General features: G+C 45.2%; 1 protein-coding gene across 2 annotated transcripts in view; it reads left to right on the top strand.

Annotated features, from left to right (window-relative positions):
- Nucleotides 1-481: 481 nt before the first annotated feature.
- The window catches only part of SLC23A2 (solute carrier family 23 member 2), a 121,288-nt gene continuing 97,139 nt past the window's right edge, over nt 482-24,630 (top strand). The window contains exons 1-2 of one of the 2 annotated variants that reach the window (XM_075858542.1): nt 482-641; nt 13,807-13,869. The gene's annotated coding sequence lies outside the window, so the exon portion shown is untranslated. The remainder of the gene's footprint in view (nt 642-13,806; nt 13,870-24,630) is intronic. The other variant, XM_075858541.1, reaches the window with a different exon arrangement.

Genomic DNA, 24,630 nt, shown 5'->3' on the forward strand with positions numbered 1-24,630 from the left:
CAGATGTATATACAGCACCAGATGATGTGACCACAGGATTGTGACATATAAAGGACCGCGCCACATTCTTAACATACGCCTATGACTTTAAGAGAGTTTAGGGAAATATACTGGCCGGGTCCTCATTTAAGAACTTGCAGATGTTATATATAATATAGAAATACACACATGTATATGTATTATGTATATGTATTATATATATATATAAATAAATAATTGGTCACAGAATTTTTTTTAAATGTGGAATTGCCCTAAACTGTTGAATCTGCATAAAACCATTATAGCAATAATCAGTAGAAAGCAGTAATCCGATCTGGCTCAACTGAATGACATTCTCAGGGTATGAGCAGCTCCGCTCTGAGCACATGTCTGGAAAGCTTCCACTGAACAGGAAGTGATCAGGTGATGGCAGTACGTCACGCTTCTGAGCTTCATGCCAGAACTCGGCGTCGTACGCAATAACATAGACGAAGGCGGGGTCAACTGTGAACTGTCAGTGGCGCTCTGGTGAGTGTGTGGGGTCCGCCTCCATCCCCTGGCAGTGCCGCCGCCACCGCCGCTCCTTCTCATAGGGGCTGGCAGACAAAGCCCCGGGTTACGGGCCGCTGCAACGAGTCGCCATTGACAGCCAGTGATGGCAGGTAATACAAGTGTGCAGGATACCAGAGGGGGCGCTGTGTATACAGGATATATGTCTATCAGGACAGAATAGAGATGCGAGGGCATAAGGTGTTAAATCTGTACCTTGGTATGGGCCTGGAGGGTACTAATGTGGGGTGACAAGGTGATGCAGTTGGTATGGTGCCATTCACATCTACTTGTGCCATGTGATTCCTAGTGTAAGAATACTATCTGCATGGTGCAATGCCATAGCCATAGGGATGCGACAAAAGTTGGCACTCACAAGTGATGGTCACTCTTCAACCTGTTTCTCTCCAGCTGTTACATAACTACAACTCCCAGCATGACCTGGCATACTAAAAGTTGTCGTTTTGAAACCGCTGGAGAGCCACAAGTTAGAAAACAACGCGCCAACTCGTGGCTTTCTCGGCTGTCGTTGTCGTGTGTGATTTCTAATGAGAATATTCTGATGCTGCACTAAATGATTGGCTGTGGCCTGTGGCACGAGTCTGGTCCACGGCTAATTCTATGACGTGGCTGCTTCTGGCGTGTCACGTCCACTATGCTGGCTCTCATTCATATGATGCAGCTTTCTGGCATTTTCATTTTTCTTCCCACAGAATTGTTCTTTGTATTGTCTTGTATGTAGTGCACTGTGATGATGTGATCGCTCCTGCCCTGCATACCTGAAACCATCATCTCGCCCTTCAGTGGGCATACGCAGAGCAGACAGAAAAGGGTGAGCAGGATATCGCGATGTTAACGTGATCCTGACCAGTTAGAAAGCTGCCATTGGCCGGATTTAAAAGGATTGTTTAAGATTAGAAAAAAGTTTTTTATTTTTAGGTACGGCATCTCTTTTGTCCAAGGGGCCGTGTCCGGTATTGCAGCTCATGCCCATTCATTTGAATGAAGCTCAACTGCAATGCCAGACGCAACCCATGCACAAGAGTGGCGCTGTTTTACTTATTTGTTTCCTCAGCCAATCTAAACCCTACAATCTCATAAATACATAATATGGACAGAAGTATTAGGACACCTGCACATTACGCCTACAGGAGCTTTTATGACATCCCATTCTAAATCCATAGGCATCAATATGAAATTGGTCCCCCCCCCCCCCCCCCCACTTTGTAGCTACAACAGCCTCCACTTTTCTAGGCGGCTTTCTACAAGATTTTGGTGTCTGGGAATTTTTTTCAATTCATCAAGGAAAGCATTTGTGAGGCCAGACACTAATGTTGGGGGAGAGGGTCTGGCTCGCAATCTCTAGTCAGGTTCATCCTAAAGGTATTTGATGGGGTTGAGGTCAGGACTGTGTGGGCCGGTCAAGTTCTTCCACACCAAACTCACCCGACCATGCCTTTTATGGACCTTGCTTTGTGCACTGGGGCACGTTCATGCTGGCACAGAGAAGAGCCGAACCCCAAACTCCAGCGGTTAGGTTAATACCAGAGGCGGTTTGTAAGGGTATGTTCACACGTAGTCAACAAAAACGTCTGAAAATCCAGAGCTGTTTTCAAGGGAAAACAGACCCTGCTTTTCAGACGTTTTTTTACCAACTCGCATTTTTCGCTGCGTTTTCGCGGCGTTTTTTACGTCCGTTTTTGGAGCTGTTTTCATTGGAGTCTTATGAGAAAACAGCTCCAAAAACGTCCAAAGAAGTGTCCTGCACTTCTTTTGACGAGGCTGTATTTTTACGCGTCGGAAACGACGACGCGTAAATAACAGGTCGTCTGCACAGTACGTCGGCAAACCCATTCAAATGAATGGGCAGATGTTTGCCGACGTATTGTAGCCGTATTTTCAGACGTAAAACGAGGCATAATACGCCTCGTATACGTCTGAAATTTGGCCGTGTGAACATACCCTAACTCTGCAGTTATTGAGTCAGCGGAGCGTTGGTGACTTTTTATGCACTATGTGCCTCAGCACTCAGCGACCCCGCTCTGTAAATTTCGTGGCTGAGTTCCTGTGGTTCCTAAGCGCTTCCAGATTACAATAATATCACTCACGGTTGATCGTGGAATATCTAGGAGGGAAACATTTTTCACAAACTGACTTGTTACAACGTTGATTTCAATGGGGGGCGGATTTTCTTTTCCTTTTCCAGCTTTTAGCCGCTCGCTGTAAAAAAAAAAAAAAAAAAAAAAGCGGCATGTACTTTTTTTTGCCACAGATCTGCCTCTGTTCTGCCAATGAAGTGAATGGGAGCCGTAAAAATAATGTTTTGCTGCGTTTTTTTGCCCGCGGGCAGTGGAAAAAAAGCGCAAGCAGGTTAAAATCTGCAGATTTTTTTCCTGCCTGCAAAATACTCTGTGAACAAGGCCTTATAGTGAAAAATAGCAGAACACAGGTTGGATCAGGAGAAAATCTTCCCTTTTAGGCTGTGTTTACACAGGGTGGATACGTTGTATAAAAGCACGCAGCGTATCCGCCCTGTGCGCCTCAGGGAATTCCAAGCAAAAACTGCACCAAACTGCAGTGCAGTTTTTCGCCTAGAATGTCCGCTGCGACAAACTGCAGCACATGGCCGGCCTCCTGGGATGACGTCTCATCACAGGAGTCCGTTGTGGCCTGTGATTGGCTGCAGCGGTGGTGACATGGGATGAAGCGTCTTTCCAGGAGGCCAGCCCTCTAACGTCATCCAGGCCGGGATCCTGGGATGATGTTTCATCCATGTGACCGCTGCTACAGCCTGTGATTGGCTGCAGCGGCGGTCACGTGGGATGAAGTGTCATCCCAGGAGGTCAGACTGCAGGAAGGAGGGCATTCTGGGTAAGTATGATTTTTTTTTTTCCCGAGTTATGGATTTTGCGGCGTAACTGCTGCGATTACACTGCAAAAGTTGCGACACTTGGCTTTCTGTTGCATGTTTTGCATTCCCATTGAATTCATTGGGGAAAACCGCATCAGAAAATAAACAAAAACGCAGCATAAATTGACATGCTGTGGAATTCAATTCTGCACCGCAGGTCAATTTATTATCATTTATGCTGCGTTTTTTTCCCGCAGCGTGGGCATGAGATTTTCTAGAACTCATCCACTTTGCTGCTACTGTAAATCTGCGGAATTTCCGCAAATAATTCTGTTGCGGAAATTCCAAAGCTGCCCCCACACAATATAAAGCACCTAGAGCTGCCCTCCACACAGTATAATGGCCCCTAGAGCTGCCCTCCACACAGTATAATGGCCCCTGGAGCTGCCCTCCACACAGTATAATGGCCCCTAGAGCTGCCCTCCACACAGTATAATGGCCCCTGGAGCTGCCCTCCACACAGTATAATGGCCCCTGGAGCTGCCCTCCACACAGTATAATGGCCCCTGGAGCTGCCCTCCACACAGTATAATGGCCCCTAGAGCTGCCCTCCACACAGTATAATGGCCCCTGGAGCTGCCCTCCACACAGTATAATGGCCCCTGGAGCTGCCCTCCACACAGTATAATGGCCCCTGGAGCTGCCCTCCACACAGTATAATGGCCCCTGGAGCTGCCCTCCACACAGTATAGTAGTGGCCCCTGGAGCTGCCCTCCACACAGTATAGTAGTGGCCCCTGGAGCTGCCCTCCACACAGTATAGTAGTGGCCCCTGGAGCTGCCCTCCACACAGTATAGTAGTGGCCCCTGGAGCTGCCCTCCACACAGTATAGTAGTGGCCCCTGGAGCTGCCCTCCACACAGTATAGTAGTGGCCCCTGGAGCTGCCCTCCACACAGTATAGTAGTGGCCCCTGGAGCTGCCCTCCACACAGTATAGTAGTGGCCCCTGGAGCTGCCCTCCACACAGTATAGTAGTGGCCCCTGGAGCTGCCCTCCACACAGTATAGTAGTGGCCCCTGGAGCTGCCCTCCACACAGTATAGTAGTGGCCCCTGGAGCTGCCCTCCACACAGTATAGTAGTGGCCCCTGGAGCTGCCCTCCACACAGTATAGTAGTGGCCCCTGGAGCTGCCCTCCACACAGTATAGTAGTGGCCCCTGGAGCTGCCCTCCACACAGTATAGTAGTGGCCCCTGGAGCTGCCCTCCACACAGTATAATTGCCACACAGTATAATTACCCCATAGCTGCTCCCACACAGCCCCAACAGTGCCTAATAAAATTCATAACTTACCCCGTTCCAACGACGAGTGGAGGAGATCCCTCTACTCCTCCGGTCTGTGTGGCTCGGTGCAGACAGGCGCGATTACATCACTCCCTCGCACCCGTCTTCTGTGAGCGTTCCGCGATACATAGTGAATGGTAGAGCAGGGACTTTACGGCTTCCTGCTCTACCATTGGATTCAACTGTATCTGTGTCCTAAATACGCAGATACAGTTGAAACGGGGGGAGGGGGGGGGGGGAAATGTGCAAGATGATGTTGGTTAATTGGGCTGAATTTCGTTTTCCGTTTTTTTTTTCCCGATTAACTGCCCAGACCTAGGTGGCATCCCTTTTGACAATGTTAGTTTTTCTTGCGTGCAAAACTGTTCCTGAGCTAAAACTCAAAGCTGTGGATTTTGCTATAATCCAGTCAATACAAATGTAGCGGCACAAATCTCTCCTGTTTCATTGTATCCGTGAAGGTTAAATGTATCAGTTTGGAGTCCACGCTGTATAGCTCACAGAGGATGGACTAGCAAACTCTCAGAAGCGTCCATTACGGCTGAAATTACGGAGCTGTTTTCAGGCGAAAACAGCTCCTGAATTTCAGACTTAATGGCATGTGCAGGCGTTTTTCGCAGCGTCCATTACGGACGTAATTGGAGCTGTTTTTCTATGGAGTCAATGGAAAACGGCTCCAATTATGTCTCAAGAAGTGACAGGCACTTCTTTGACGCGGGCGTCTTTTTTACGCGCCGTCTTTTGACAGCGGCGCGTAAAAAAAATGACTGTCGGTACAGAACATCGTAAAACCCATTCAAATGAATGGGCAGATGTTTGCCGACGCTTTGGAGCCGTATTTTCGGACGTATTTCGAGGTTAAAACGCCCGAATTATGTCCGTAAATAGGGTGTGTGAACTCAGCCTTAGGCTAGGGCAGGTTTTTCCGCATCTGGATGTAAATGGGAGAATTTCCATTCACTTACAGCAAGCATATGTTTTAAAAATTATTGCAGAAGAGTTATTAAAGGGTTTTGTTATAATAGACAACACCTTAAAGGGGCCATCAGGGGGGAAAATACTTACTAATACCTATTAATTTACTTCTGGTGGCAGATATTGGGCAATACGTGATTTCACTTTGTAGTTTATTCCTGTACTGTAACATATCGCCACAGTGCCACGTGACTGAGGGCGACCTCCCCCTCCCGTTTGTGTCGGCTCGTCACAGGTCATGTGAGCACAAGCGGCTTCAACAGAGAAGGATTCCAGCCCCTTGTGGTCATGTGATTGCTGATGTTCCGACATGAACGGGAGGGGGAGGCCCGGGGCCCTTTCACATTGCTGGGAGCTGAGACCTAACCACATGACTGCAAGGGGCTGGCACTACCACTGTGTTCTATAACAAAGTTAGCCCCTTGTGGTCATGTCTCGACAATGAAAGTAGGGGACACCAGGATTTGTAGTCCCACCTCAAAGCTGGAAGTAAATGAGCCGCGTGGCCATCGTATCGGGATAAGTATTTAGAATAATTATTCACATTTTTTCTATATGGGAGGATTAAAAACATTTTACATGTGTTTTGGACCTTTCTTTTCCCACAATCAATATTTAGGTGATAAATATCTGACTGTGGGGTTCTGAATGCTGGGACCCCCACTGATCACTAGAACGGGCTTACCTTGCCGTTCCTGGGAGCCCCATTGGAATTTAGCAGTACTGCACATGCTCAACCACCTTCAATTATTTCTATGGGGATGCTGAAGTGCGCGGGTACTAGCACTCTATATGTGGGCACTATCTACAGTGGGCACTGTTGTTTTCAGGGGGTTGGGATAAAAGAGACCCTGATAAATGAAAACGGATGGCAAATGGATGACAAATCACCGTTAAAAACAGTCAGACGGCCGGGAATTGTATGAAACGCTCCCCCCCCCCCCCCCCACTATCGTGTGAATGTAGCTTTATAGGCATGCACTGATCGCTGACCTGAGGGACTTTGTTGGGACCCGGGCTGCTATGGAAACCATCGGCACCTTACGATTCTGTCGCGTGCCTGCTGATGGGGTCTAAGGGGGAGCCCCATCCCTCTGAAACCCCTAAGATGCCGCAGTCGCTATTGACTGTCATCTAAGGGTTAAACGAGCTGAATAGAAGATAACTTTGAGCCCAAGACCCGCTCTAGCCGCACAGGACACCTGAGACTCCAAGCTTCAATGTACATAGAACAGGAAATCTCATGTAATAATTGTGTATTGAAATGTTATTCATCTTTCTAATATACTTTGTGTTTCAATTCTTCACCATTTTCCAGATTTCTTCTTGCTGTCTGTGAATGGAAACATTCCTGTTTTAAATTTAGGGTCTGAAAACATCTTGACATGCTTCTGGTCATATCTGGTTTGTTGCAATGTAACAGTGTAGGTATGAAATATGGTGGAGTAAGATGCGCTAAAGTTATAAGCGCCTCTTAAAAAATTTGTCGCATCTTCGGCTTTCTGTGCGCCAGCAGTTGAAATCTACGCCTGCTATGAGCAACTGTAGATCACCGCCATAATTTATGCTAATTTCTAAATTATGGGAAATCTGTCAGACTGACCGTGGCCTCACCCCTTCCGCTAAAACCTGCCCCCTTTTCACGTCCCTTTTTAAAAAATAAAAAAAAAGTGTGGTTCAAATTCTGTAATAAATTTCCCTCGCTGACTGAAGTTCAGGATAAGAGATTTGTGCTCACTAAATATTGCTTGACTCGATACAATTGTAGCAAACCTCCAGCTGCGTGAGACGTATCGGTTCAGGATTTCAGCTCTGAATGTGATCACAGATGTTCCCATTCATTATAGGCAGCAGAGATCTTAAAAACTACGAAGAACTGAAACACGGCGTATATTCGGAAGTTGTATACGTTTTTTTTTCTTTTATACAATGATGAAGATTTTATCTACAAATTACATAATCACCCTCATTAACCATGCAATAATACGCCCCGGGGTGTAATTGTCATGCGTCTGCCGTTTTGATATATCTAATCTAATAGTTCGGACCGAGTCCTTTCCAGTAATTCGCTGTGACTGATGTTTCCGAACTACTCCCACCCGCTCCTTCACCACAGGGAAGACGTCATTACAGTCCTGATAGACATTTTACGTTATCTGTGGACTTCTGTTAATAAAATAAATATGCACCAATTCTAGAAGTGCTTTTTTTGTGATCTTAGATTTATGTTTATGTGTCTACTCAAAATGAATGGCTGTGGCTACTAGAAAATCGGCTCTTTGGACCAGCTGTTGCTCCCCTCCTGCCGTCAGTGGCCGCGTTCTTCCGTTTCTCCAGCAGGAGGGATCACTGACAGCTCCTGCCTAGCGGAAAATCGCACAGACATATAATGACGGCGCTGTCTGCTCCATCTTCATTGGTCTTAGTTATCAATAGGCGGCTTATATATTTTCTCCCAGCACGGGGGGCAATGTTGGAGAATTTGGGAGGTGAATACATGGGGTGTTAAAGCCTTGACGCACCTGGCTGGGGGAGTCCTGATTTGACTACCTGCTGAGGAAGGGGTTAATGGCTCTGCTGTCATCATAGGGAGAGTCTGCTGTGACTACTGGGGAAATTAAAGTGGCTTGTGTGACTATTGGACAACTGGGGGGGGGGGGTACCGTCTGTGACTACTGGAGGTGGCTACTGTGACTATGGGGAGCCTCTGCTGTGACTACCGCTATTGGGATGCTCTGCTGTGAGTACTGGAGGAGTGGGGGGGGGGGGGGGCGGGGGGCATACATTTTCCTATGAAAAAGGGGAGCACAATGCTTCCATTAAGGCCCCATGCACACGACCGTGCCCGCAATCACGGCCCGCGATTGCGGGCACGGCCGGCCGCTGACTGACAGCCGCATTTTCGGGCCGTGCTCCCATACAAAGTATGGGAGCACGGCCCGCAAAATGCGAAAGAACGGACATGTTCCATAATTCCCGGAACATTTCCACGGCACTGACACCCTTCCGTAGTGCTATGGAAAGGTGTCAGTGGTCAATGAAAGGGAATGGCTCCGTTTTTGCGGACCGCAATTGCGGTCCGCAAAAACGGAGGTTTTTTGCTGTCGTGTGCATGGGGCCTCAGGGAAGCTGTATTCTGACTCCTGGGTGGACAAAACCACAAGTCCAAGTGTAAGTCCAGACCTTGCACTTTGACCGTTGGGAGCCTCTGATGTAACTACTTGTAGAGTAGGGGGCATAGGTTTTACCATTGGAAGGTGGGCACAATGAGCTCTATTCTGACTACTGGGTGTACTAGACCTCCATTGACGTGTACGACCTGACTTGCACATATCCGTTTGTAGTTCCTCTTGAGGTTTTTTTTTGTTGTTGTTTATCATTGCTCCTCTACTTTGACCTGGTCCTATGGAGTATCATTGCTGGCTCCAGACTTGTCCAGGTTTAAGCCAGTTCCGAATAATGATTTCTTTATTTTTCCTAATGGATAATGAGTACAGATAGGATGTATGTCCGTGCTTGTGTTGTGTGATTAATCTTGTGACATCTCTCGCGTTCGGTTAGGCGTCCATGAGAAGTCACTGGAAGGGCTTATTCCCACTATCGGGTCAAATCGTGGTTTTGCTGCAATTTTGCAAAAATTGTGGCTTTTTTTTCTTTTTCTTTTAAGAAGATCAATAATAGCAGACCTGACAATACTGTCACTTTTTAACCCTTTGACCTGTAGTTCATTGGTGTTGACTACATATACAGTGAAGTTCCTTTAATCTGGCATGTGATAATTGAGACGCTTTTATAACCCAGCACTTGTTTCTATCACAACTGCAGGACATTCTTGAATTTTCGAGGACTGAGCAGAGACTCCTGCCATAGTTTATATTAGCGTTTTATTTTGGGCTGTCTTCCTCTAGTCTCACTACCCTTAAAGTAAATTTCTATAAATGTCCAATAATCCAGAATAGCTAATAAACCGGCGTCCGTCCGGTCCCATTAATGCTAAATTAAAGTATTTTGTTTTATATTACCAGATCTTTGTAATTCCCAATGTTGTAAGGAAGTGTGTGTGTGTGTGTGTGTATATAGCATCATATTCATATCTCATAGCTGGAATGTAGAGTTACCTGATTATTGGAGGGGAAAGGTTAGGGACACAAAACTGAGAAATACATGAGAAAAAGGAGGCTTATTTGTCACATGCATTTATGTGGCATATGAAGCAGGTGTCCATCTTTTCTTGGTGCCTCCTGTCTGTGGCAGGGCTTAGCTTGTCTGGTCTGTATTGCATTCAGAACTACAGGGGAAGGTTTTCGATGCCGCTAGCAGGTCTTCAAGAGGAGAAGGGTTCATGTTATCAGAATCTCAGTAGTGCAAACTCCGGCTTTGGGCCTGTAACATCAAGTGATTTATATCTACTCCATCCAAATCTGTGGACATACAAATTTACAAAAGATTGTTTGGCATGCAACCCCATATCTGATGAGAGTCCAACATTATAAATGTGTCAGTGAAAACTTCTATCTTATGCAGGGTTCGGCAGATCCCATTCGCCATGGGGACTAGAAAATCCACAACTGGGTTTTGCCTTTTGCCCATCGTGCATTTGACGGCTTGGTGACTTTCACCTAGTTTTGAATGCATCGAGCGGAGAACGATCACTGATCGCATCCAGCTCTCTCTCCACTCCGAATAAATCACACACCGCTCCCGCAGGGCAGGGTAACCACACAGTAGCATCATACAATGCGTATCAGCAGAAACCGAAGCAGGAACTACATACTCCAGCTGTGGGCCCTTGTAGCATACAGCCACCAGAGGGCGCATTGCAGGAGCACGTTGGAGGTATTTGGGGCTGGGGGAAGCCTTGCATGGATTACGGAGTGTGAGGAGGTTTGCTGTGACCACTGTTATAGAGGGAGGGGGGACTTAGTGAGACTTTTTGTATCTACTGTGAGGGAATGGAAGTTTGCTGTGATTACTGGGAAGGGCTGGTGGAGTTACTATGGGGAAGGGAGATGAGACCTTGCTGTTAATTACTACAGGGAGGAGGATTTTATGGGTGGTAGCTTGCTGATTATTGAGGAAAAGGGTGCTGCTGTAACTACTAGGGTAGTGGGGGACTGTTCTGACTACTGGAGGGGAGCATTGGATACAATTTTTACTACTAGTGGGGAGGTGAATCACTGATGTAACTATGAAGGGGAGCTCTATTCTGACTACTGGAGGGGCAAAACCTGTAAGGCTGGGCTCACACGTTGCGAATTTTACCTTTTCCAATTCAAAAGGGATGATATCGGCATCAAATCAAATTCTCAACAAAGTCTCCGCCTATGGCCAGGCTTGCACATCTGCGGTTGCAGTGCAGACCCGGCCCTATAACCGGTCGTTGCTGGCTTCCATCTTTTTGAGGGATAGACACGACACCTATAAGTTTGTTGGCTATACAATTCCAAACCCAAGGCCCCCCCCCCCCCCCTTGCACCTATTACGTCCTCCACTCTACTGGGAAGGTTTTCCGCAAGATTTTGAAGTGTCTGTGGAAATTTGTTCTTATTCAGCCAGAAGAGCATTGATGATGAGAGGGCCTGGCTCGCAATCTGAGTTCCAAGATGGTGACAATGTGATTCATCGCTCCAGAGACTGTTTCCCTGCTCCAGAGTCCAGTGCTGGCGGGCTTTACACCGCCCCAGAGTCCAGTGCTGGCGGGCTTTACACCGCCCCAGAGTCCAGTGCTGGCGGGCTTTACACCGCCCCAGAGTCCAGTGCTGGCGGGCTTTACACCGCCCCAGAGTCCAGTGCTGGCGGGCTTTACACCGCCCCAGAGTCCAGTGCTGGCGGGCTTTACACCGCCCCAGAGTCCAGTGCTGGCGGGCTTTACACCGCCCCAGAGTCCAGTGCTGGCGGGCTTTACACCGCCCCAGAGTCCAGTGCTGGCGGGCTTTACACCGCTCCACTCCAGCAGACGCTTGGCATTGTGCATGGTGATATTAGTCTTGTGTGCAGCTGCTCAGCCATGAATTTCATGAAGCTCTGGATGAACAGTTCTTGTTCCGAGTTAGTTTAGAACTCTGTAGTGAGTGATACAACAGAGGAAAGGTGATTTTTGTTTAATATGTAAGGACCACACATGCCAGTTATGTCAGATATTCCTTGAGTCCAGCAGGCATGAGAAGTAAAATTACATCTAGCACCTCTTTTAACCCAATTAGAGTTTTTTGGAAGCGTATACATCTTCACGATACTATCCTATGGGTTCATTACTTGGTATCTAAGATGGCTAAACAGTGTCCCTGAGAAAAGCTTAGCATATTGCATGATAATTCTATGGCTGAATTCACACGAGGATGGAAATGCTGCAGATTTTCTGCAGCAAAATCCGCACTTGTTACATGTTGATATTGCTCTAGGCTTTCACCCCTTCTGCAAAAAAAAAAAGTTTAATCCACAGTGAACATCCATAACTGAATGGGCATGCTGCCCGCGGATGAGAAAATTGACCGCATGCTCCGGTTTTCAGCCGGAAAATTTTCAGCAGCGTGTGGATGGGATTTATTAAAATCTCATCCACGTGGCTGGGACTGTAATCTGCTGTGGATTTTCCGTCTTGTGTGAATCCAGCCTAAACATGGCCGCAAATATCTTTCACTTTATAGGGTCTGAGGAGATATGGATTGGAGAATATACTGCGTCGCGTCTTATGTGTATGTACATATTGTTACATAATGAAAGCTATGAATGTATCACAAGAAGGTATCCGTGTGGATGGTATAAGAGCTGCTCAGCAGTGCCGTGCCATCACATGTTAGTCTCCGCTAATTAGAACACTTGGCACGCGTGCTTGGGTAGTAAAGTGTCCGCTCTAATTTTATAATGGTTAGTTGTTCCCCGTAGAGAACCGGTTTATGATGTGCTAGTCGGGGAAACTTGGAAATCTGTAACACTAAAAGCAGAAATCCCCCATGGGGTCCCTTGAACATATTCGTACCCTGGCTGCTATTTTTTCCAACTTAACATAATGATCTGTTTACAAAATGAGCCAACGTGGTGTATGGCACAGATGCTTCACTTTAGAGAGGTCCATCATAGTGACAGGTTCTCCACGTCTATCCCATCACAACCTGACGATCAGACCGGTACTAAAAGTGGGTTAGGTGGGGGGTCTGACCATGCGCTTGTTCCGAAAGCCCCAGTCACTGTAAATGTGGTTATCAGAGACCGCATAATGAGTCCCTTCAGCTATTTTTGATGCCTCCATTAAGGGGCTTTCCAGCCTAGAAAAGCAACTAAGGCCTCATGCACACGACCGTGTTTTTGCGGCCGCAATTCCCCCGAAAATCGACATGAGAATTGCGGCCCCATTCTTTTCTATGGGGCCGTGGACACGACAGTAGTTTTTGCGGTCCGTGCACGGCCCGGGAGCCCGGACCGCAGAAAGAACGGGCATGTCTTATTACGGCCCGGTTCTGCGGTCCGGGCTCATTGAAAACAATGGCCGCGGCCATGTGCATGTGCGGGCGGCCTGCGGCTGACAGTCCGCAGCCGGCCGACCCGAAAATCACGGCCGTGCACACGGCTACGGTCGTGTGCATGAGGCCTAAGGATTCCTCGCTCTAGGCAGTGGTTGGAGTCCCAGAGGTCGGACGCCCACCTATCTTACATTTTTAACCTGTGTGACATGTTGTTAAAGTAAAAAAGAGGTTGTCGTCAATTCATAACTGGATGAAAGGTGAATTGCACAACCGATTCAGACTGATGTCATTTTGTGGATTAGCTGTCTAATCCATTTTCATTGACCTTAATAATAAATCATATGCTGCTGTGTGTCTTTGGGTTGGGTCTTTAAAAACCAAAAAAACAACCTGCCAGAACTGATGCGTCTCGCATATAGAAATACACGTTACATACATGCTTGGCAGCGGATACTGGAACATTGGAATCAGAAATGATTTAGTAAAACTGTCTCATTTGTTTTCTCGTAATCGGCCATATCATGAAAGTGCTGAAAGAAGTCTCATGTTGTGTATACAGACGCTGAATCATAAGGTCATTGACTAACAAGTCAAGCTACAAGCTCTGCAATTATTAGTAAATACCGAATTTTATTTTTTTATTTTAGGATTTTCTTTTGAAGAGAAAATAATGCCCAGGTAGCGTTAAGCAGATATTTACTCAAGAAAAGGTAGGATGGTGCCATTGCTGTGGTGTAATAATTTCTATATCCATAGGGTTGTCGCTCACATCATGAACTTTTCTTCGGCGTAGTGCAGGACCTGAGGGCGTAGTGCAGGACCTGAGGGCGTAGTGCATGACGCAGGGAGTCAAATTGAGAATCCCTTTGTCATGCAGCACTCCCTCAGGCCCTTCATTACGCATGCCATAGTTTGAGTTATACCAGGAGTGTTCTACACCATGCTACAGTGATCAGAGCAATAAGACACTATACATGGCCATCCTATATAAGTAGGGTCTCCCAGGTTTCAGATGTGTTGTCTAAGCATTTCTGAAGAAGAAATGGGCAAGGTTAAATACCCTGTTTGGCCATGAATCTGCGTTCAGCAGACGAGACCTTCGTACCAAAGCCCTAGTCTAGCACTGCTATCAGCTCTGACCTCTCGAGATAAGGCTACTCCAAACTAAAGAGGGGTAAACTTATCAGAAACGGCTTTCATTAAATAGTTGCTACCGAAAATGAACTGAAAGTGGAAACAAAGCAAAGATTCTACCGCATGTAAAAAAATGAGTGAGAAGGAAGGGGGTCAAACAGGAGGCGTTCTGTGTTGTAGAAGAACACTAGTCGGATGAGTTTCTCCAGCCAACAATAAAGCATGGTGGAGTTGGCCTACATTTCTACAAATGGGATTGGTGTGATCAGAGTTCACTTCTACAAGTAGGGGTCTATGGGCATAAAATATAAAATACAATTTTCTAAATTTACCCTTTAAAAACTCAAAATTGGAGCACCGTTTCTCATCCATCTCCTAACACCATCCTAGACCCGTCCAATTGTTCTGAACTTCATTGTGCTTCAGGACAGATGGATGTTTCGCTGAATGTATCAATAAAATACCTGCCGGTGCATGACCACCCTAAAGCCGCATTCAGACCAGCGTGTCCGTTGCGGGCCTGCAAATAACGGGCCGTGTTTCACGCATATGACTGTCCGTGTGGCATGCGTTTTTCTCATCCGTGTTTCTCCTCTGCAAGCACTTCCGGGTTTAACTTTTATTTTCTGTGCATTTCTTTAGCAACTGATGCGTGAAACCCAAAAAGAACGTGGCAGTCGTCGCTGTGGTGTCCGTTGTTTTGACACATCCATTGACTTCAAATGGGTGACGAGGTTTGCAAAAACAGACCAGAATAGGACATTCGGTGACACTTGCTCCGTGAAAAAACACGCATGTGTGAATAGCCCCGTTGAGTTTCATGGGTCAGTGTGCTGTCCGTTATTTCAACAGACCTCACACTAGCATGAATTCTACTCAACTGAATGGGGCTTAAAGAGGATCTGTCACCAGTCTATTAATTCCCTATCTCCTAACTAATAGACGCTTTGCTGCTGATAACTAGTGTGATTTGTTTTAAAAAAAAAAAAAGTTTATTATTTTAAAAGTTATGAGCATTTTTCTAAATATGCTAATTTTGTTTTAATAGCCAAATAGGAGGTGACACTTTCTTTTCACTCTGGGCAGTGTAATGTATCCTGTATGACACTGTCCAATCAGCTTGCAGCTTCTCCCCCCTTCCCTGCCCAGCAACTGTGTGATCATATAGTATACAGCTTCCACTACCGACCCTATATTCAACTGGTGATATAGCACTGCGATCCTGGTGTCATGTGAAAGATTAGAAACTCCTCTTTCATATGCCACCGGAACCACTGTTCTAGGTGGTCTACAGCCAGGGATGTGGCTATTTGAAGTGATCCCCCTTCCCTCCAGCCCGAGTCTCACACTGTGTGAAGCAGCTTCATGCTGATAGGACGGCGTCAGAAGCTGTGAGGTAGCTCCACCCCAGGAGTATCGCTGGTGTTGAGACCCACTTGTAGCATAGCCTCATTTACATATTTAGGAAAAAAGCTCATAACTTTTAAAATAATAAACTTTTTGGGACACAATTTTCACTAGCATTATCAGTGTGACAACGGGTATTAGACTAGCTAGGAGATTGGGCATTACTAAACTAGCGACAGAGGCTCTTTAAGGATAAGTTTACATGTAGCATATTTAGGGTATGTTCACACGGCTTAGCAAAATACGTCTGAAAATACGGCGTTATTTTCAGGCGAAAACCGCTCCTGATTTTCAGACGTTTTTGTAGCAACTTGCGTTTTAGGAATGTTTTTGGAGCTGTTTTTCAATGGAGTCAAGAAGTGACATGCACTTTTTCGCGGGCGTCTTCTTACGCGCTGTATTTTGAGAGCGACGCGTAAAATAACACCTCGTGGGAACAGAACACCATAAAACCCATTGAAAGCAATGGGCAGATGTTTGGAGGCGTATTGGAGCCGTTTTTTCAGGCGTAATTCGAGGCTTAGAACGCCTGAAAACAGTGCGTGTGAACATACCCTTACTGCGGAAAATTCATCCACTTTGCTACTACTGTACGGTGTGAACATAGACTTACTGCTTTCCCCTCAGAGCTGACCGTACAAACCAGCTGAGATTTTTCTCTTTGGGTGGTGACTGCACATTTTTCTATCCCTTATTTGAGATTCCTGAATTTCAATCACCAGCCATTTGGTGGTATTAGAAAATGTACGAGAATATTAGTCTAAACAATATTTTTATTATTATATTGTAAATTATTGCAGATTTCTGTAGAATCCTCACCTGTAATCTGAGATAAATGTGCCTGTGTGCAGATGTAGGTTTGAAGGAAGAGTTTAATCATTTTGGAATTTTTGCAAATTAACATTCTACAATTTTTGATAGGGAGAAACAAATTATCTTTAGAAGTTCTGATACCCCCCCCCCCCCACACATCCATTCTTCTGATACCCCCCCCCCCCACACATCCATTCTTCTGATACCCCCCCCCCCACACATCTATTCTTCTGATACCGGCAACGTCCCCGTATCCTGGCAGTCTTTCCGGAGGCCTTGAGTATTGGAATGTGGACAAAGCTCAAGATTATTAACCCTTCACTGATACTAAATGTCGGTTTTTTGTATTTGTGTATACTCAGAAAAATGGAATTGATCTAGATTTTGTATAATATTATATATACCGTATTTTTCGGACTATAAGACGCAGTTTTTACCCAGAATAAATCTTGCTAAAAAGTCCCTGCGTCTTCTAGTCGGCAGTCAAGGGATCCGGCAGCGCCGGGCCCCCCAACCGCTTCTTACTTAACCCCTTCCCAACCTGTGATGTGCCGGCACATCATGGGGAGGGGATGATGTTTGGAGCGGAACAGGCTCACTTGCTGAGCCAGCTCCATACTCTCCAGATGTCAGCTGTTCTTTACAGCTGACACGCTGCTCTAACAGCCAGGAACAGCGATAGCGCTGTTCCTGGCCATTTAACTAGTTAAATGCCACAGTCAATAGCGACCGCTGCATTTGTAGGGGTCTTCCCATGAAAGACTTTTATGACATATCCAAAGGATATGTCATAAATGTCAAATAGATGCGGATCCGACCTATCTCTAGAACGGGGCCCCCTAAACCCCCTTCTATCTTACCCGGTTCCGCTGTCTCCCGGCTACTTCCTGGTTACGTGGTTGAGTTACGGTAACCGCGTAGCTCAGCGAGTTACGCTGATTCCTTAACTCATCCATACATTGCTGTGTATTGTACCAGCGATCCAATAATCGCTGGTTCAAGTCCCCTAGGGGAACTAATAGAAAGTGTAAAAAAAAAAAAAAAAAAAAAAGTTAGATACATATTCAGGAGTGTACATTTTTTGGGAAGTTAAAAAATAAACAACCCTTTTCCCATTTTTTCCCCAAGCACAATGTAAGAATAAAAAAAAACTGGTATTGCTGTGTCCGTAAAAGTTAGAATCTATTACAATATAGCATTATTTGACTCACACAGTGAACGGCGTAAAAAAAAATTAAAAATTAAAACCCCAGAATCGTTGTTTTTTTGGACACCATAGCGATAAAAAGTATAACATAAAAAGTGATCAAAAAATTCTATGTACCAAAAAAATGGTGCTAATAAAACTAGAGCTTGTCCCCGCAAAAACTAAGCCCTCACACGATGAAAAAATATAAGTTATGACTCTCAGAATGTGGTGAAACCGAACTAATTTTTATTTTAACCAATAGTTTTTTCTTTTGTAAAAGAAGTAAATTATGAAATTTTTTGCTATTTTCTGTTGTCCAAAACCTAGATGCGTCTTATAGTCCGAAAAATACGGTATATATATGTATGTATTTTATTTTTTTCTTTGTGTAGAGCCAGTGAAATGTGGCTATACAAACTTAAAATGCTTAGAAGTAGACAATGGTTAAAGCGTATCTAACCTTTTCAGAATAAGCGGTCATATGTCTGTACATGGGGAATAAGGGTATGTGCACACGGCTGAAATGACGGACTGTTTTCAGGAGAAAACAGCTGCCTCGTTTCAGCCGTAATTCCTCCTCCTCGCATTTTGCGAGGCTTCTCTGACAGCCGTAAATTTTGAGCTGTGCTTCATTGTGTTCAATGAAGAACGGCTCAAATTACGTCTGAAAGAAGTGTCCTGCATATAATGTATATAAGTGTCCTGCACTTCTTTTGACGAGGCTGTATTTTTACGCGTCGTCGTTTGACAGCTGTCAAACGACGACGCGTAAATGACAGGTTGTCTGCACAGTACGTCGGCAAACCCATTCAAATGAATGGGCAGATGTTTGCCGACGTATTGTAGCCCTATTTTCAGACGTAAAACGAGGCATAATACGCCTCGTTTACGTCTGAAAATAGGTCGTGTGAACCCAGCCTTACACTATTTATGGTCATTATATGACTTGTATCCTGCATTTTTTAGCTGGTGGGTGGAGCCTAGCTACTATCATGTCTTCTATTCACTGCACACTCTTGTGTTTTTGTAGCACACCCTCAGAAGCAGCAGCAACATGGAGGACATCATACAGCAGTAATGAGCAATATAGCTGTAAATCCAGCGCTGGGGTTAGATATAACACTTGGGGTATGTTCACGCGCAGTGACCAAAAACATCTGAAAATAAGGTTTTTGTAGCAACTCTCGTTTTTCGCGGCATATTTTATGGCCGTTATTGGAGCTTTTTTTTGCAATGAAGTCAATGACAAACGGCTCCAAAAATGTCCCAAGAAGAGACATGCACTTCTTTTTCGCGGGCGTCTTTTTACGCACCACATTTTGACAGTGACGCGTAAAATTACACCTCGTGGGAACAGAACATTGTAAAACCCAAATCTGCAAGCAATGGGCAGATGTTTGTAGGCGTATTAGGGGCATTTTTTCAGGCATAATTAGGTGTTTTACACCTCGAATTACGCCTGAAAAAACGCCCCTAATACGCCTACAAACATCTGCCCATTGCTTGCAATAGGTTTTACTGTGTTCTGTTCCCACGAGGTGTCGCTGTCAAAATACGGCGTGTAAAAAGACGCCCGCGAAAAAAGTGCATGTCACTTCTTGGGATGTTTTTGGAGCAGTTTTTCATTGACTACATTGAAAAACAGCTCCAATAACGTCCGGAAAATACGCCGCGAAAAACGCGAGTTGCTACAAAAACGTCTGAAAATCAGGAGCTGTTTTCGCCTAAAAACAGCTCCGTATTTTCAGACGTTTTTGGTCACTGCGTGTGAACATGTCCTTACTAGCAAGCTGCAGCAGCGTCTGTGTGTCTCTCTGCCTCTCAATGTCACTGTCTCTTGCTCCCGAGACACAGCTTTTCCAAGCGAAACGCGGGTTGGGTGGGTATGCATGGGCACTTGCCATTTTAACATTGGTCCTCCCATTTCCTTACTCAGGAATGCCAGGTTATTTCTCTTGTACTTTACTGCTTTGTTTGTTCTGTCTTGTTGCATCCAGTCATTTTACCCCTATTAGTTTGTCTGGTGGTCTGTGGAAAATTACTTTCCCTCCTTTTTTCGACCATATTATTGTCCTGCATACTCACCATTGTCTTTTATGTGATTTGTACTGGGTTTTTTTTTTTTGGGTTTTTTTTTTTCTAGCCACAACCAGAAACGGAACCTACACAAAAGAAGTATATAAAGACAGACCTGGATGCTCCCTTTAGCAGCAAATTCAGAATGAGTAAACCGTTAGGAAGGAGAGGAGCTTGATTCTTCTCTAAGATATATTACAAAGATTGTTTATTAATTTATACAAAGTTTGTTGAAAGGTTTCGGACCGTTTAAAGTGAATGTCCCCCTTTTTGTGTTTTTTAATGATAAAATATCCATTCGTCTATGCAGACTTTCATTCGTATGTCTGTATGAGGGTTGAGTTGTTCCATCACTATCTGGTTCTGTAAGGCGTTTGCAGAGTCCACTTGACTAAGCTTTTTGTCCCCCGTCGAGCTGGTTTATGGCAGTGTACCCTTTTTTGAACTCTATAGAATAACATAGTCTGCTTCACTATTTCACACAGAGGCATATACATTGGCATCCATTGGAAGTATACATCGGGAAATCCTCCTAACGTATACGTCCAACGTGCACTGCAAACGGGGTGAGTAGACTCTAAAAGCCGGGTGACAACGGATATTGCTTCCATGCAGGGTTTGTCATCCAGATCTCCTAGGCTCTACAGTGGTAAATCTTCCTGGTTACGCAGACACAACGTTTTGATGTGGTTTTTGCTCCGTTTTTTTTTTTTTTTTAGCCAAACGCAAAAGAAAGGAGATGCAGTACTCTATTCTTTACACCTATTGGATCCACTTCTGACTTTGGCTCAAATAACAGCCAAAAACTGAATCAAAACTGTGTGTGTGTGATCCTGGCCAAAAGGAATGGTCTCCGGTCTCCTTTTTTTTTTTTTTTTTTTTTTTTAGTTAGAAGCCAGCATGGGTCCAGGTTCTCTAACCACCGGTGACAAGCTGTTATCGCTGGGGAATGCCAGCTGTTCTTGTAATGCGGGTCCCTTCTGGCTCAAAGTGGGCGACCCGAACGGGAGGACCCCCCCAATGACGTGCCTTTTAAAAGGAAACCTGAATAAGGGTTGTCTTTGAGATAACCCCTTTTTAACTGGGCAGTTTTGTCTTTGAGGAGTCTAGGATAAGTCGGCGACAACTCCTGTTAGAGACTTAATGGAGCCATATTTGTAGTCCCCTAGCTTTCACTGGTACAGAAATAATTTAAAGGGATAATGCAACGACTTGGGCTTCATTCATACAGCTATATAAATAGTCAAGTGACATTTTATTTATTTTTTCCCAGGGGTTCACATGACTCATATATGCTGTTTTTTGTTTTTTTCTGGGGCTCGGTTTTCAGTGTAGCATTTTGCATTGAAGACTGGAGTAGTCCCATTTGTATGTAATCCCGGCGCACAGAGGCTGTGCAGCGGTCTGCAGTGACACTGTGACAACCGTTTCGGTGAATAAAGGATTTTATAATGATCTAACATCTTGTGGCAACTTGTGCCGTTCTAAAGCAGTTAAACAACAACCGCAGGCCAGAGGCAGCAGAAACCACACTTGTCCCAGGCAAGCTTTCGTCAGAGGCTGGGATTAAATAGTGAACATAGTGTTTAATGGGATTATCAGATGAGCGCGCCTTTTATGTGGTTGCCGTAATGATGTTATGAGTTATTGCTAGGGTGCAGCTCGTATTTAACCCATTGACTGTATTCACTGCTCAAGGTGTATACTTCAGCTCTTCAGATACTGTGCCTATGGCGGGTTCTGAGTTCCTGTAGACAAGCAGATATTTTTGCAACATTAAGTCCTTGTATCCGTTTCCATTTTCTGTATGATGAGCCCAACGAAACAAAACATGGTCACATTGCATTAGAAACTATGTTCTGAATACTTCCGGAGGACGTGCTGTAATGTTTCAATGAAGGCTATTCTCCATAAAATAAGAAACGAAATCTGGAAATAGAAGTCAATGGGTTTTGTTCTTTTGCTAATCTATCCGCCAATAGTAAGTTATCTTGATCTCCTACACAGGTAATAATTGCTGGTTGACAACACTAATGGCAGCCATTACAGTAACCTCGGGGCTGTCATTCAGCTTTCTACATACTATGAGGCCTCATGCACATGGTCATGCCCGTAATCACGGCCCGCGATTCCGGTCACGCCTGGCCACCGACGGCCGCAGCCCGCGTTTTCGGCACGTTCTTCCATAGAAAGGATGGGCGCACGGCCTGTTAAACACAAAAGATAGAATGTGTTCTATCTTTTGCGGTACAGTTCTACCGCATGGACACCTATCCGTAGCGATACGGAAAGCTGTCCACGGCCAATAGAACTGAATGGGTCCGGTCCGCAATTACAGATTATTTTTGCGGTCTAGGTGCCGTATAAATCCCCATTATTGTGCGAGGTTACATCTCCTTGGCTTCTCTCCTCTGCCGTTCTGCCTGTGAACATCCTCAGTGTTGTTCCGGCATTCTATTCATGCACTAGGTAGATCAGGATGAGTAGAGATGTTGGATTCTCTCCGGTTTCTCAGGTAGCTATGCCTATATGATGTTCTGGTTGAGAGAGATCCATGTTCATACATGTACTTCAGTTTATGACCATGATATCTGATAACGATAACCTCCCCTGTGTCAGTGAAGACCAGAGAAGGAAGTTCACTACTGGGCGCATTTTGGTGGGTTTGGTGCAAAAGTTTTGAGTGCCCCCCCCCCCCCCGCCTGAACAGACTGGAGCGCTGAGGGTAAATATTGTCTTTGTTCCCAGTGATCGGGCTGCACTGATGGTCGTGAGTTCCTGTGTGTCCTGTACTTATCACATGGTCTCCCAATCTGCCACGCAACCCTGCCCTTACACCGGGGAAGGCACACAACAATGCCGTGCTCCCCCCTTTCTTTGGGTGTCCGCCCCCAAACGCCCATTACAAGTTTTCAACTGTGTCTGCGTCTAAAGGACGCAAACACAGTTGAAAATGGTGCCGCCAAGAGAGGCCCCGGTGTAGGTGCACTGTTTGCCCTATTGTTAAATCGTCCCTGACTTGGGGTGCCTGCAGTCTCAGAACCGCTAAAGCGAACAGGAAGACCGTATTAAGGCGAGTACTTAGAGGCGTTCTCTGGTGTTTTTACAAACCGTTGCAACTGTCCTGAAATAATAATAAAAAAAAAAAAAGTAAAAAACAATCAGTCATCTATTCTTTGCCTGGTGATCCAGTGCCAATACTTCTGTCCTCCCGGTGTTTAGGTTTATATGCTGCGATAAACTAACAAGCAGAGTATGATCCTGGCCTTACTACGTGGTGGTTGTTCGTACTAGCTGGTGTCACTCTTCCGTTTAATGCTGCAATTCATTTGTGACTGATTTTACAATAATATCGGGACTGTGAGAAGTTTATAAAAACTTTGTCCAACATAACAGCAATTTTTTTTTACCCAAACCAATATAACAAAGCATAGGTTATTTTTTTGGGTTGGATGACCAAATGCAATATTAAGCCTTCGTTCACTGGAAGCTGGGTGTGCTGGTACTTGTAGGCAGAGCTGATAATGGCTGTGTAAGGCTGGGTTCAGACTTTGCGTCACGCTAAAAACAACAGCATTAAGATGTATATAAATGCCAATGAAATTTGTGAAAAAAATGCGGCATGCCTTATTGGGTGTCGTTTTTTAGCTCCCCCTACTGGCTTAATTGAGGCAGACAGCAACATTGGAAAGTGCACTAAAAGACATGATCGCCTTTTTGCCGCCTGCTACTAGTACATGTGATTTTTCTGTACCCGTAGTCAGGGTGTAAGGCATGGGCTTCAGGGCACGTGCTCTTGAATAATGGTTTCTAGGTATTTTAGTGGGCACACCCAATGTTTTTCATGATTTTATTTCACAATCTTTGCCGTGGTGCTTCCTAGTTGATGTGTTCCTTGACAACACCCACCCAGTATAAGAATGGGTGAGCAAATAAATGAAGGTCTCGCCAATGTGGCAACGTGTGATGCACTCTATGGGGCAGATTTACTTATACTGTGTAAGATTCAGACAGTGTAAACTTAGACCAGGCAGTCAGGAGATTCGTCAAATTTCTTACAGTAGTTCATGCTGTATGATAAATTTGATGTCTTTCTTGGCCTGTTAGGCTTCGTTCACATCTGCGTTGGGGTCCCGTTCTGACGTTCCGTTGGAGCTTTCCCTCAGAACGGGGCCCTGAAAGGGACAAACAGAAACCAGAGGTTTCCATCACCATTGATTTCCTACTGAACAACAACAAGCAGAGATCTTGAAAACCGTGATGAATTAATACAGAAAGAATATTGGAAAATGATATAACTTTTTTTAAATTCTATAAAAAATAACATTAATTTTCTGAACCCGGAAACCACTTTAAATTTAGATAGCTTGGAATTAGACTAGTTGCGCCAAATTTATCACAGTGGCTCATGCTAGATGATAAATTTGGCGCATCTTCAGATACTTCTGTCTAACTTTATACCACCTCCTGGTCGGCTTACTTTAGACCAGTTTGACGCATGCCCCTTACCACTCGGTCACACCACATTTCCTACTAAGCCACGCGACCTGGCCGTATAAAGTGCAAAAAGTGTCTAAAACACTTTACAAATTTGGCGCACGTCATATGCGACAGAATCCTGTGTCAACTTGATCCCAGATTTTGTCACGTTTTTATTAGTAAATCTCCCCCTATATGTGAAAAACTTGCTAGAGCAGCCTGTTGGGCAGTCATTAAACACCGCCCCCCCTTTGTAGTCATTGCGCCCAATTTGCGCAATTGACAACTTCATTTAAGCAGCCATATTCCTCTAGGTATGCTCATTGCAAGCAGTGCAGGCGCTGGATTTCTGGTAGATTCCTTTGTGGATTCT

This window comes from Rhinoderma darwinii, chromosome 3, assembly GCF_050947455.1.
Source record: "Rhinoderma darwinii isolate aRhiDar2 chromosome 3, aRhiDar2.hap1, whole genome shotgun sequence".
NCBI classification, from domain to species: domain Eukaryota; kingdom Metazoa; phylum Chordata; class Amphibia; order Anura; family Rhinodermatidae; genus Rhinoderma; species Rhinoderma darwinii.